A 14,568-nucleotide genomic window follows, 5' to 3' on the forward strand; every position below is an offset into this window, starting at 1 on the left:
CCCATGCTCATGCATAATGTCATTGCCACTAACCCAGACATCTCCCATGAAGAATTGGGGAGACTCAAGGGACCCCAGCCTGCTAATTCCTGATGCTTTGCTGCCAAGTGTTTTCTTAGGGAATATCACAATAGCATATAATTTCTGTAAGATTTGTGCATCAATTCTCAAAACCTTTGACCCAGTCCTATGCAGAACTACTTTGGGGCCATAGAAATCAAGAAATAATGAGAAATATAGATTCTAGTGGAGTCTTTACCCATAGCTAGATCAAAGAGAGCTGGATAACTTCCAGATATTCAGCCCAAGCCCCCTAGTTGTTACCAAGGGGTAAGAAACCTCAATGCCTACATTATATGGCTTACCAACTACAACTCTATGCTTCCAAAGCAATGTGAGTTATTCACATGTAACCCAGATGTCAATTGAGTCTCTTTCCCTTTTAGAATGGTTCAAACCCCCATTCCAAATTTCTCCAATGAAAGTACAGTGTCCTGCCCCAGATTTCTGGGAATTCCCAGGGGACTTTCATTCCCACTGTTATTTCTGACTCTCACTGCTGCTTCCGCTGATGAGTTTAATTGACAGATTATCTTGCCTTGTAGTACACTCGGTTCCTATTCTGCACCACATTAACCCAGACATGGAACCCAACCCCTCGGCCCTCACAGAACACTTGCTCCTACAAGGGTTGCGTTCACACAGGGAATTCGTAAGGCAGATGTGCTCACCACTACACCATGGAACCCACACAGAGAATTCATGTATATGGCCCAATTCACCAATGATTTGGGACAGTGATGATGTTTCTGCAGAAATGGAAATGTTATATGAGTGAATACGGTATGCTCCACATCTTAAAAGATTTTAAGGTTTCTCCTGTATTGCCCCACCAGGTGCTCCCCCACAGGTCCCGTTTGCTTAGTTTTCCCCACCCCCAGGTGTTTAGTGCACAGCAGTTCGCTCTGAGAATTCTTTCTTTGTGACCAGCTACCCATGCCCTCGGGATGCACCTTCCATCCAAGTAACTTACAGAGTATTTCCCTTCTAAAACGGATTCTGGCCCCAGCTGCCAAGAATTTTCCTCCTAATGTGCATAGAATGAATTAAATCCTGACACTGGAGAATTCCAAAGCGCTCAAGCTTTTCTTGCGCTGCATTTCACGGGTTCTGACGTCAGAACATTAAAAGCTCTTCACTTCCCTCGCCTCTCTCAACCCAAAGAACATTGTGTTACTCAGTCCATCTGCTGCAGGGAAGCCCCGCAAGCCATGGTACTATCACTATATTCCTGGAAGTGGGTCTGTTAGAACATTTAGGTTTGGGGTAATGCATAATAAATTAATTGAACCCCAAATTAAACTGGAAAAAGACGCATTTGCAAGGATGGAAAGGAAATCAGATTCTTTCCTGTAGCAGAACATGTGGGATTGAAGAATGTAAATGACATCAGGAAACAGCTGGTCTTCAGATAGATGTGTTTGTCCTCTGTAATGATTAATCGCCACGTCGTTTTGAACTTGAAAATGGCTATTTGCCCAATTCTTCAAGATCATTCCAGTCAAAGAAACGGTTTATTTTCTACTTTGATTTGCGAAATGGGATAGGGAGCAGGCCTCCTTCTCCCTCTGGAGAGGATGGGTAACGAATATGACTGAACAATTCATGATTTGTATTCTTTCCTTTGAGTCCAGAAACATGCTCGCATGGGCGAGCCCCATCCGGGTATGGGGGGTTAGGATTTTAATGCTGTGGCCTAAGGTCCCAGCTACCTAAAGCCAATTCAAAAATAGAAGAAGCAGGTGACAGAGAGCGAGCCTTCTTTCCTCCTTAGAACTGCTGACGTCATGTCAGTTCCACCGACCTTGCCGGCCTCACCCCGTGGTCTCTAACTCCTTCCACTCTCAGCCTGGCTCGCAGACTCCCTCTAAACCTTCCTTCCCAACCCGAAACACATGAGGCATGTTCTGGCTTTGGAGCCTTTGTACTGCTGCTTCTCGAACTGCACAGTTCGTCCTCCATATGTCCATCCGCATGGCAGCGTCCCTCACTCCATCCCCTCATACGGGCTCTCTCTGATGGCCTTACCTAGAGAGCTCTTTGTCCTCCTTTATCCTTCTGCCTGGCTGTAGCTTTCCTCGTAGAACTTATTGCTACCTGATAGTCTGTATAATAACTTTTTGTCTGTTTCCCCAGTAGAGTGCCTGAGATCAAGGACTTTGTTCAGGGCGTCACTGGCTCACCTGTGCCTAGAACAGTGACTCTCATGTGGCAATTGAAAGAGTGAATGAATGAAGGAGTGAATGAATGAGTGAGTGATAGCGCTGGAAGAAACTGTGTAACTTATTGGCTTAGTGCATAAACTTTTGAGATAACAAATCTGGTTCAAATTCTGGCTCCTCTATTTACAAGCTGTCTGGACTTCGCCGAGTCGCTTATCCTATATTGCAGGATTATTGTACACACTAAGTGAGTAACATGTGAAAGTCATTTAGCAGGATAAGCATTGCTGTTTTCCCATTGTTCCAGCCTCTTATTTTATAGATGAAGGATCAGAGGTAGATTGAGGCAGAGGAACTGGGGCAACATCTCTAATCTTGGGGATAACTTGTGCAGAGAAGGAAAAGAATTTTCCATTCCCTCATAAAAGGATCCTCAGTTGCTATCAAAACCTTACAAATAGGGCGCCTGGGTGGCTCAGTAGGTTAAGCCTCTGCCTTCAGCTCAGGACATGATCCCAGGGTGCTGGATTCGAGGCCCACATGGGACTCTCTGCTCAGCAGGGAGCCTGCTTCCTCCTCTCTCTCTCTCTCTGCCTGCCTCTCTGCCTACTTGTGATCTCTGTCTATCAAATAAATAAATAAAATCTTTAAAAAAAAAACCTTACAAATATACTCTCACTTTGACTCAGCAATTTTATTTCTGCAAAGGTACCCCAAGGAAATGATTACCTATGTGGGCAAAGATTCTGCCACACAGATCTTTATCACAGTCTTATTTAAAACAATAAGAGGTGTGCCTCTGTCCCTTCCTCAGTTGAGTTTCTGTTTTCAACCCTGGTCATGATCCCGGGGTCCCAGGATCAAGTCCCACATCAGGCTCCCTGTTAAAGGAGGAGACTTCATCTCCCTCTGCCTGCCACCCACCCTGCTTGTGCGCGCTCTCTCTCTGCCAAGTGAATGAGTAAAATCTTTAAATAAATATGTACATCCATCCATACATACATACCTATAAAATAATAAGAAATTAGAAGTATACTAGGTATCCAAGAGGGAACTGATTTGATCAATTATAGTACAGCTAGATGATATACTATACATGGCTCTTTAGAACTAAATTATAGAAGAATAAGAAGAAAAAATGCTTACATACACTCAAATGAAAAGGACCAACATTGACGAAAAGCCTGGGTGTTTGGAACCAGAATGAATCGCACATTCTTTGTATATCCTATAAATGGGCATTATTTTCATAGTCAGTCTTTTAAATAAATATAATAATAGCTTGTTAGCATGCTCACTATAAAGTGTTACTACATTTTGGGGAGAGAGCAATGAGAGATGCCTAAACTTAAAGGAAGTTTCCCAACTTCTGAGAGAACGAAATTTTTTTCCTGATGTCATGGTTTTAAGTGAGCAATCCTCCTAAAAACTTTGCCACACAGCAGATTCCAGAGTAGTCTAGCTCCATGACCATTAAGACCAACTGCCCGTGTGTCCAGAACATCTACATTACTCTGTATTAGCACATTTAACTGATGACATTAGCAATGTTGCATTTTAAAAAAACCAAATTGACTTAGAGCATTGCTCATTAGATTTAAATACTAGAGTGATTCATCATTTACAGTAAATCTATTAGTTAAATTACACTGCAAAATTCAGCATCATCAGTGTGGCAGGCCTGCCTGGAAATTAAGAATGGGAAGGGAAATTGAAGGAGAGAGATTCCTATCCATGATTTGAAATTTAAACTTAGCTATGGCAAGCATCCGAGCCTCAGCCAAAGAGGACAAGGCATCTGCCACATGTCTAAGATATTCCACTCTAATAATAGCTGAGGACCTCTTTTGGAACAGGTTAATGCCTTGCTTCATAAGGAAAAATCTTGAATGTTAAAATACTTTTAGGATTATTTCCTTACCCTTGAATTTTTTTTTTTTTTTCACAATGTAACTGGGCTGCATATGTGGTATATGCAAGCACGGTTCAGTTTCTGCTGGTTAAATATAGTCCCAAACCCACAGCATGTTCAGCTGGGGGCCCTCACTCACCAGATGTTATTCCACTAATAGTGAGTGAGCTCATCCTTGGTGTGGAAGGTTATTCATTTGGGAGAGAATAATGAAAGTGAGACAATCATTACGTCACCTTTTCCCGTATATTATTCTCCCCTGCAGCTAACCAGGAAAACATGCTGCCGTGTTAGTAGTAAGCTCAGTCATGTGCTTGCTTTCTTAGATTTACTTAAAGTGAATCATGGGGTAATTCTCGTCCAAATTAATTATAAATATATTATGTGATAATTTACATCTGGAGAACGTCTGAGACTTGGGGACGGTCTTTGTCTCAGACCCAAGCGCCATGACTTTCTGAGGTGGGATTATCAGCAGCCGCTGCCCAGAGGCACTGTCCTCTCTCCACACCTTGCAGAAGTTACCTCATTGTCCTCAGGTGGCCACCTGGGAGGCAGAAGCTGCTCTTTCTAGAAACACGAAGACTTCTGAATAATGAAGTAAACTTTTCAAATAATGCTCATGAGATCATGTCTTTTCTTTGTTTGACTGACTTATGAGGTGCTACCTATCAAACCCCAAATTCAAATTCAGAGTAAAATTAATTGATAGACAATACAGCAAATGGGCAATCTCTCTCTCTCCTCCCCCCCACACGTTTGCTAAAAAACAAACGCAATCTTTATGTGAAAAACTATTTTTTTAGAAAACACACATTTATCGTTAAGAACTTTATTTAAATCATGACTGAATTTTATCACACCTTTCCTTCAAATACAACTCAGCAGCAAGCAATTTTACTAGATTTCTTTAAATGATTTTAACTTTCTCCCAAGGGCCTAAACAGATCTTGTCTTTCTAGTGTCATATTCATCTTTACAGAACTTGTCTACAAAAGAAACTGAAACATCCAATAATGACCCCTGACGAAGTTCTTCAGGTGGGCGCCTGGTCTGCGCCCTCTCGATCCCTCACACTCTCTTGAGCTACCTACCTCCTCATTTAGACACCCAAGTGTCATTTCAGAGAGAAATTTCGGTGCCTAGGGAAATTCTTGGCCCACTATAAAGACTTCCATATTTTTAAAAAGATTTTATTTATTTATTTGAGAGAAAGAGACAAGCAAGAGAGGGAGCACAAGCAAAAGGAGTGGGAGAGGGAGAAGCAGGCTCCCCCTGAGTAGGGAACCTTATGTGGGGCTCCATCCCAGGATCCTGCGATCATGACCTGAGCTAAAGGTAGATGCCTAACAGCTGAGCCACCCCACGAGGCGCCCCAAGCCCTCCATATTTTTTATTTCTATCATGTTTTCCCATACTGGTCTCTACACTATATCTGCCACCTCCTATGGCACACTCTGCCCAAAGAGCACTGAACTGAAATTCAGGATTTCTAGAGTAGTTCCATCCTTTACACTTATTTTCTCTCCTCTTCTTTCCACCTTTCAGACTCCTCATTTGTCAAATTGGAATTATATGATAAAAAGTGACAAAAAGTCCTGAAATTCTTGGTACATACATATTTAATGTACTTGAATAGGTTGGGACTTGTCACTGGATCCAGGGCCCTAGCCACTATTGCCTTCATAGACCCCTTCCTCCATAAAAAGATATTTAAAATAATATTTCATTCTCTGACATGGACTGTAACAACATCTTTCGAGCATGTCTCCTGAGGCAAGAAAACAAAAACAAAAATAAACTAAAAATTTAAAAGCTTCTGCACTAAAAGACAACCTACTGAATGGACGAAGATATTTGCAAATGACATATCCAATAAAGGGTGAGTATCTAAAATATAGAAAGAACTTATATATAACTCAACACCCAATAACCAAATAATCCAATAAAAAAATAGCAGAAGATATGAATGGACATTTCTCCACAGAAGACATCCAAATGGCCAAAGGAAAGCAAAACAAAACAAACAAAACCCAAAATGGCCAACAGACACATGAAAAGATGCTCAACATCACTCTCATCAGGTATATATAAATCAAAACCACAATGAGCTATCACCTCACACCTGTCAGAATGGCTAAAACCAACAGCACAAGAAATAAGAGGTATTGGCAAGGATGTGGAAAAAGGAGAACCCTCCTGCACTGTTGATCGGACCCTCAGCATTGTCCTAATAGATAAGTCAGCACTGTCCACATCACCAAATTCCCACTGAAATGTCATAGCTTGCCCTCTCCCCTCTATCCCAGACAGGTTTTGTTGTTGTACCCCTCTCCCCTCTTTCCCCTCTTTTGCTGATTGTTTCCAGTAGAGATAAGTTGCCTCTTTGCTTTGTCTCCAACCTCCCTTAGGTTCTTCAGCTCTAATGAGTCAAAACACACTTGCAAACAGACACAGCTCAAAGAATTAAAAATATCAAGGGGTGCCTGGATAATTCAGTTTGGTGAAGCATCCAGCTCTTGACTTTGGCTCAGGTTGTGATCTCAGGGTTTTGAGATCAAGCCCCACATCCAGCTCCATGCTGGGCATGGAACCTGCTTAAGATTCTCTCTCTGCACCTCCCCACCTCTAAAAAAAAAGAACCACTTCTAAGTGAAGAAGAGATTTCTGGGATCACATGCACCAAATTTTAAGAATGGTTTTTATTGGGTTGTGGGCCTTGGGTGATTTTTCTTTTTCTTCTTGGCAATTTCTATATTTCTCACATTTTTGAAATGAGCACGATTTTTAATAGAAAGGATAAAAATAGTAAAATTTAATTTTAATAAGGGTCAACTACCATATTCTTCCTGAATAGGTGCTGACCCCGATTCTATTTACCTATTCCAGAACAGTTCCTTGGTCTCGAAGGCATACCTCGCTAACTCCATGCCCTTCAATAGCCGGTCTCTTTCCCGGCTAACTCTGGGCTTGACCATATAACTTGCTTTGGCCAATGGGATAATCCTACAAGCAGAGTTTTAAACAACCATTTTCCCGAAACCAGGTTTTCTGTTGGCGATTAAGGCACACCTTTCAAAAGACTTTCAAATTTCTTTCAGCCAACACAATCACCAAGAGAGAGAAAGAAGAAAAATCTTTGCATTTTCCTTTAACACATTTTCCATGTGCTATCTTCTGAAAATGCAAAAGCGCTTCAAGTGCCTCAGGAATGAAAAGGGAGTAGTTAATATGCTGAGACACAATAAGTTGAATATTTTTCTCAGTGGGTGGCCTTGCAAATACACACCACACACACACACACACACACACACACAGTGACTCCGATCTAGCCAACCATATGGTCCTCATTTTCTGTATCTATTTCTATTTATGTTAACACAAGAATTCTGCCACTGTAAGACAGCCGACTAACCTTTTGCCCCTTGTTTCTTTCTTGTATTCAACAGAGGACTTAGCTGGAAACATTTCTTGGGTGCTGTTTTCTTCACATGGGAAAAAGAGTACAAGGCTAAACGTCTCAGTAAAAAATTACATTCGCAGTCTTATTCTCTTTTAGGAGGCCCCCCTATCTGCATCGTCTAAATCCTTTTCCTTTTGTGTTTCTTTAATTTAAGGCAGTAGTCTTGCCATCTTATTTTCCACTGACAAACAAAGCAAAAAGATTCTGAATGATTTTAACACGTGAAGAGTCAGAATTACTCAACAATCCAACAGCTACTGAGAGCCCACCACAGGTCTCTGTCTTACTGGACACGACGGAAGCTGTGAGCGGTTCCTGGCACCACCGAGAAGCCCACTGCCTGGGTGTCCTCAGGCTCTCCGCTCTCGGGGTGGGTGGAGACCGTGGGGAACGGGATAGCACAAGCTCAGGCTAAAAGGGCAGCTGCTCCTCAGCTCCAGCCAACTGTTGCCATGTGGGAATGTAGGCCCTGTCTTGCCAGGTCAGCTAGTTTTTCCCCAAAAACTCGAAATCAAGCTTTTTGCCTGAGATCTCTCTGTTTTAAAAAGAAGTTGTCAACTAATTCACATTTTTGAAAAAATACTGTGTGGGCCAACAAATGTGGAAGCCAAATCAAATAAGTCTGTATGGCCTGATGTGGGCTACAGCCTGCCAGTCTGCACCTTCTGCTTTACATTATAAACTTCCTCAGAATTTAAAAATGCTTAGTCCTCCAAAAGACTTGGTGACATTTTACAATGATCCATGTATATGGTAGGGAGAAAAACCTTAAATAAGCCTACTTGTACACAAATTCTTTTTTTTTTTTTAAGATTTTATTTATTTATTCAACAGAGAAAGAGAGAGATCACAAGTAGGCAGAGAAGCAGGCAGAGAGAGAGGGGGAAGCAGGCTCCCCGCTGTGCAGAGAGCCCAATGCAGGGCTCGATCCCAGAGCCCTGATATCACGACCTGGGCCAAAGACAGAGGCTTAACCCACTGAGCCACCCAGGTGCCCATTGTATAGAAATTCTAAACAGTAAAATCAGCCACTTCAGTCATTTGGTGCTATAGGGTAAAGAAATTTCTCTTGAGAGGATGTTTCACTTCTAAATCATTGTTTTGATATCATGGAGATTCAGCCTAAATTATCTATGTAGCAAGCCTTAAGCAAACCTTAGTATTATGTTTTTTAGGATCGGGTCTATGTCAGCATCCCCCTCCAGACACACACACAGGTAAAATACTATTCCACAACAAAAATGTGCCCTAAAGAAGATTATTTGGAGTTCCTGCAGGATTATTATTGCTGGATATAACAAGTGGTTGGCAAGGATGTGGAGAAATTGGAAGCTTTGTACCCTGTCAGTGGGAATGTAAAACGAGGCAGCTGCTATGTAAACAGTACGATGGTTCTTCAAAAAATTAAAAATAGAATTACCGTATGATCTCGCAGTCCCACTTCTGAGTATATATCTCCAAAAGGATGGAAGGCAGGGTCTGGAAGAGTTATTTGTGCACACATGTTCATAGCAGCGTTATTCACAATAGCCAAAAGATTAAAGCAACCAAAATGTTCATTGACAATTGAATAGAAAAACAAAATGTGGTCTCTACGTACAATGGTGTGTGTAAAGTGGTGGTCACCAAGGCCTGAGAGAGGGAAAGAAGTAGTTTTTATTCAGTGGGTGTATGCATCAGGATTCTCCAGAGAAAAAGAACCAAGGGGCACGTGGGTGACTCAGTTGGTTAAGCAAATGCCTTCAGTTCAGATCATGATCCTGGGTCCTGGGATCGAGTCCCACGTCAGGCTCCCTGCTCAGTAGGAAGTCTGCTTGTCCCTCTCCCTCTGCCTGCTGCTCCCCTGCTTGGGCTCTGTCTCTGTCAATTAAATAAAAATAGAATAAAAAAAGAAAAGAAAGAAAGAAACAGAACCAAAATGATGCTTATCTACATAGAGAGAGCTTTATTTGAAGAAAGGGAATATGTAATTATTGAGACTGACAAGTAGAAAATCTGCAGGGCTGGCCATCAGGCAGGAGACCTGGGGAGGACCTAATGTTACAGTTTCAATCTGAAGGCTGTGCACGGGCGGGATTCCCTCTTGGCCAGGGCAATCTTTTGTTCTATTCAAGCCTTCAGCTGATTGTAAGGCCCTTTCACCTCACTGAGAGCAATCTGCTTTACTCAGAGTCTACTAATTTAAATGTAAATATCACCCAAAAACACCATCAAAGAAATAGCCAGAATAATGTTTGACAAAATATTTGGGCACTATGGCCTGGTGAAGTTGAGAATTCAAATTAACCATCACAGGGTACCTGGATGGCTCAGTCAGCTAAGCGTCTGCCTTCAGCTCAGGTCATGATACCAAGGTCCTGGGACTGCGCTACCAGGCAGGCTCCCTGCTCGGTGGGAAGTCTGCTTGTCCTTCTCCCTCTGCCCCACCCCTTGCTCTTGCTCTTTCCCTCTTTCTCTCTCACAAATAAATAAATAAAATCTGTAAAAAATAAATAAATAAATAAAATTAATCAGTTGCATATTGGTGTAAATATACCTAACGCTACTGAAATTTACCCTTTAGAGTGGTTAAGTTGATAAATTCCATGTTATGTGTATTTTGCCACAATTTTGCCAAAACTATATTTGATCTTTCACTTGGGCCTGCAGCACCAGCAGGATGGACAAGTGTCAAAGTCTTTGTGCCACCGGGAAGCTCCACAGTCACAAACAGCACCAAAAGTGGCATGATAAACAGTACAAGAAAACACATTTGGACACTGTCCTATAGGCCAACCCCCCTTGAAGACACGTTGCATTCAAAGAGAATTATGCTGGAAAAAACTGGGGGTCAAGCCAAACTGTGAAATTCTGCCATCAGGAAATGTGTCAGAAGCCAGCCGATCAAAAATGGCCAGAAACACAGCTTTGATACCGATATCGCAGAAAACCATGAAGTTCTGGTTGCAGGATTTGGTTGCAAAGATCACGCTGTTGGTGACATTCTCAGAAACCGTTTTAAAGTTGTCAAAGTAGCCAATTTGTTTCTTTTCTTTCTTTTTTTTTACAAAAACAACAACTACCATTTATTGAGGACTCACTACTATGTGTCAGGCACTCCACCAAACGTTTTACATAGACACTTACATTTACATATCTCATTTAATCCTCATAACCACCCTATGAAGCTAAATTAATATTCCCTTGGAGAAAATGAGGTTTGGAGAGATTCAGAAACATGTCCATTACCACACAGTGAGGATAGGCCTTACTTTTTGGCCAGGATTTGCATCCAGGGCCTAAGACTATAATATCCTGACTTGTTTTCACACTGGTATGTCGTTTTTCTGATGAAGAAATTACTGTTTCTCAGAGAGGTTGCATTGACACTTCAGAGCCCTGTACATTTTCCCTGAAAATAATATCTACAACTTGTTGAGCAATTGTAGGTGAGCATGTAGGTGACAGCTTGGAGGACCGAAGGAGTAGAGGCTTTGGAATTGGCCGAGGGGTTAAATCCCGCCTTTGCCCTATCTTAGCTGTGACTTTGGGCAAGGCAGCTCATCTTCCCTGAGACTCAGTTTTCTTATCTGGAAAATGAGGCTATCTTCAGAAGGAATTGTGAGAATGAGAATCAGGGCAGGAGTTTTTCACCCTCTCTGTGCATCAGGATTACCTGGGAGACTTAAAAAAATAACCTCCTTCCAGCTCCTAATCCCCCAAGATCTTGATTCAATTGGTTGGGGGTTAGGGACTTAATTTTTATTTTATTTTTTTTAATTTCCAGATTATTTTAACATCGGACAAGGTTGAGTACTTCTGAGTTGGAAATTTTAAGGTGACATGCCAGTCACATAGAAATTGCTCAACAAGTTGTAGATACTATTTTCAGCCAATTTGTTTCTATTGGCCTTTTGCAAAGGCAAGAAGAAAAGACCAAAATCCTAAGTTTTGATGATGCAAACGTGATAGTAACGAGATTTCACATTCAAAGGGGAAAAAAAGTACATTAAAGAAAGAAATTTCTTTCACTAAATACAAAAATAAATTTTTCCATAAGAAACACTAGAGTACACCCCTGAGGCTAATAATACATTATATGTTAATAAAAAAATTTATAAATTTTAAAAAATAAAAGAAACAAACGTTAGGGTACAAACTGGATTATATCCTAACTTCAGGGTTTTGCAAATGACTCCAAAATTTTCTTCATACAGCAGATTTCTATCAAAGTTGGGAGGGTAAATTACTACATCTCAAAAAAACATTTCTGTGGGGAGTTAAGATTACATAATCCAGGTAGATTGTTTCCTGGGGATATAATTTCCTCAGGGATAGAGTATAGAGAGTAAGAGAAATAGAAGTTGATACATTCCTTTGATTATGACTCTCCAATAACAAACTTTTCAATGGAAGTGTTGGTAGTGGCTAAATAGCAGCCAATCCGTGGATAATCATTTGATAAATGACTATGGTTTTAGTATTGTAGTGAACATTGCTATGAACCCAAGAGGTAGAATGTGAGTCCCAGGATAAGTAAAGCCATGCTCCCAAAGCATTTCAAGTCGGTTTTCTAGAATTTCATGCTCATACTTAGGGATTCTTAATGAAGTAAGTGAGGTATCATTTCATGACTATTATGACAGTCATAACCCGGAGATTTAGATCATTCATTCAATATTCTCTGTGCTAGAAAAAGTCTTCCTTTTCCTTGAGTTTCAGAAACTCAAACTTAACAGACGTGACAAGAAGCACCCGTTCTTGGTACCACTGTAATCCAGCCATTTGTGTATCCTATTAACAAGATTATGAGTCATAATAGTTCTGATCCTGATTCTGAGGATCAAGGTCTGATCATGGCAGGTAAAATTGTCAGTTATAATTTAAAAGGCAATGTGAGTTCTAGTTACTCTAAATTCCATAGGAAAGATCAATTTAGTTTTTTTTATTTTACTAACAGTTTCTGTAAAGACGTCCCCCCCACCCATGATATTAGAGAGTTAAAGGAGATAAATACTGTTGAGGCAGAAAATGAGCTTTGCTTCTCCACAAGAAGGTAACCCCACAAGAGGCTGTCCAGTCTCTAGGAAAAGCACTAACACTTTGACAGGCTCATTTAGGCCTAAGGAGACCAAGTCCGATGAGGGGATGTCAGGGATGCTGGCTGAAATACTGAGCTCAGCCCACTGCAATTTCAGATTTTCGAGTCTCCCTGTTTCAAAAGGAATTTATTATTTTCTTTCATATTTACTTCATTTTAAAAAAAATCCTCAACTATATACACAAACTTGGCAAGCCCATGAATTGTAAACATGAAGGAAATCCATAAAGGCCCTCTAGCATATTTCTCTGCTTCTGAGTAAAACCAAACTTCAAACCTAGGTCCATCTTTTTAAACGTATCTCTATGCCTTTCAACAGATGAATGGGCCAAGAAGATGTGGTCCATAAATACAGTGGAATATTACTCGGCCATCAGAAAGGATGAATACCCAACTTTTACATCAACATGGATGGGACTGGTGGAGATTATGCTGAGTGAAATAAGCCAAGCAGAGAAAGTCCATTATCATATGGTTTCACTTACCTGTGGAGCATAAAGAATAGCACAGAGGACATTAGCAGAAGGAAGGGAAAAACGAAGGGGTGGGAATCGGAGAGGGAGACGAACCATGAGAGACTATGGACTCTGGGAAACAAACTGAGGGTTTTAGGGGGACTGGGGTGGAAAGATAGGTGAGCCCGGTGATGGGTATTAAGGAGGGCACGGATAGCATAGAGCACTGAGTGTTATATGCAAACAATGAATCATGGAACACTACATCAAAAACTAATGATATACTGTATGGTGACTAATGTAACATAATAAAAAAAAAAAAACAATAAGTGAGGCGATTTCAGCTATAAATAAATAAATAAATAACATGTATCTCTAGGTACACCTGGAGGGCACAGTGGGTTGAGCAGCTGACTCTTGGTTTTGGCTCGGGTCATGAGTTCAAACTCTGCCCCCCACCATGGGGCTCCACGCTTAGCAGGTAGTCTGCTTAAGATTCTCTCTCCCTCTCCTCCACTCCTCCCCACCTCAAGTAAATAAATAAATCTTTTAAAGAAATAAAACGTATCTCTAAGGAAGGCTTTTGCCTAGCTTTTCCCCCACAGACCATCCCCAGACTAGGTTAGGTTTCTCCAGCATACACTTCCACAGCATATAGTATCTTTCTTTCAAACTCATACCACAAATGGAAACAAATAATTACTTGGACTCTCAGTTTAAGATGGCTGACTAAACTCACACTTTTGTCTCTCTTCTCTCCCCAGATCCTATTGAGATGATGAAAGAAATAAAGCAATACAAAAAAAATCTACAACAGGAAGGGCAGCTGTAAACTAGAAGACTATGGAACTTCCAGATTTAATCCAGGTGAGAGAACACTTGCGGAGGCAAGGAACCAGAAACTCCATGTAATTGGAAAAAAAGGGGGGGGGCTCCTAAACACATTTTCCCACTAGAGTTTGGGAATACGCCCTGATCAAAAGTAGCTAGGACTAGTGAGAAACTAAGTCTGAGAGGCAGCCAGTGCATAGTTAAGGGTCTGGCAATGCCTGCATCAGTTTACAGCTCTCAGAACCACTGACAGGGCCTCAGCCCTGGAGTAAAGCCATGTATATGTTTTTAAATAGGCAAGTAAAATTAAAGTTCTGATGAGAACACTCCCACTGTAAACACTGGGACTAGAGAAGATAGACAGTAACCTCCCATAACTGAGAACTAGCTCGAGGGACAGGAAGCCACCCTCACACCAAAGACGGGGTACCCAGCCACCATAAAGAAAAGAGCCCAGGGACACCAGGGTGGCACAGTTGATTAAGCGCCTGCCTTGGATTCAGATCACAACCTCCAGATCCTGGAATCCAGCACCCAGTGTCGCTATATGCTCAGCAGTGAGCCTGCTTCTCCCTCTGCCCCTCCACCAACCCCTTCCTTCTGCT

General features: G+C 41.4%; 1 pseudogene; it reads left to right on the forward strand.

Annotated features, from left to right (window-relative positions):
• Positions 1–10,256: 10,256 nt before the first annotated feature.
• Positions 10,257–11,524, forward strand: LOC122919157 (annotated as a pseudogene).
• Positions 11,525–14,568: the final 3,044 nt, after the last annotated feature.

This window comes from Neovison vison, chromosome 11, assembly GCF_020171115.1.
Source record: "Neovison vison isolate M4711 chromosome 11, ASM_NN_V1, whole genome shotgun sequence".
In the NCBI taxonomy this organism is placed as follows: Eukaryota; Metazoa; Chordata; class Mammalia; order Carnivora; family Mustelidae; genus Neogale; species Neogale vison.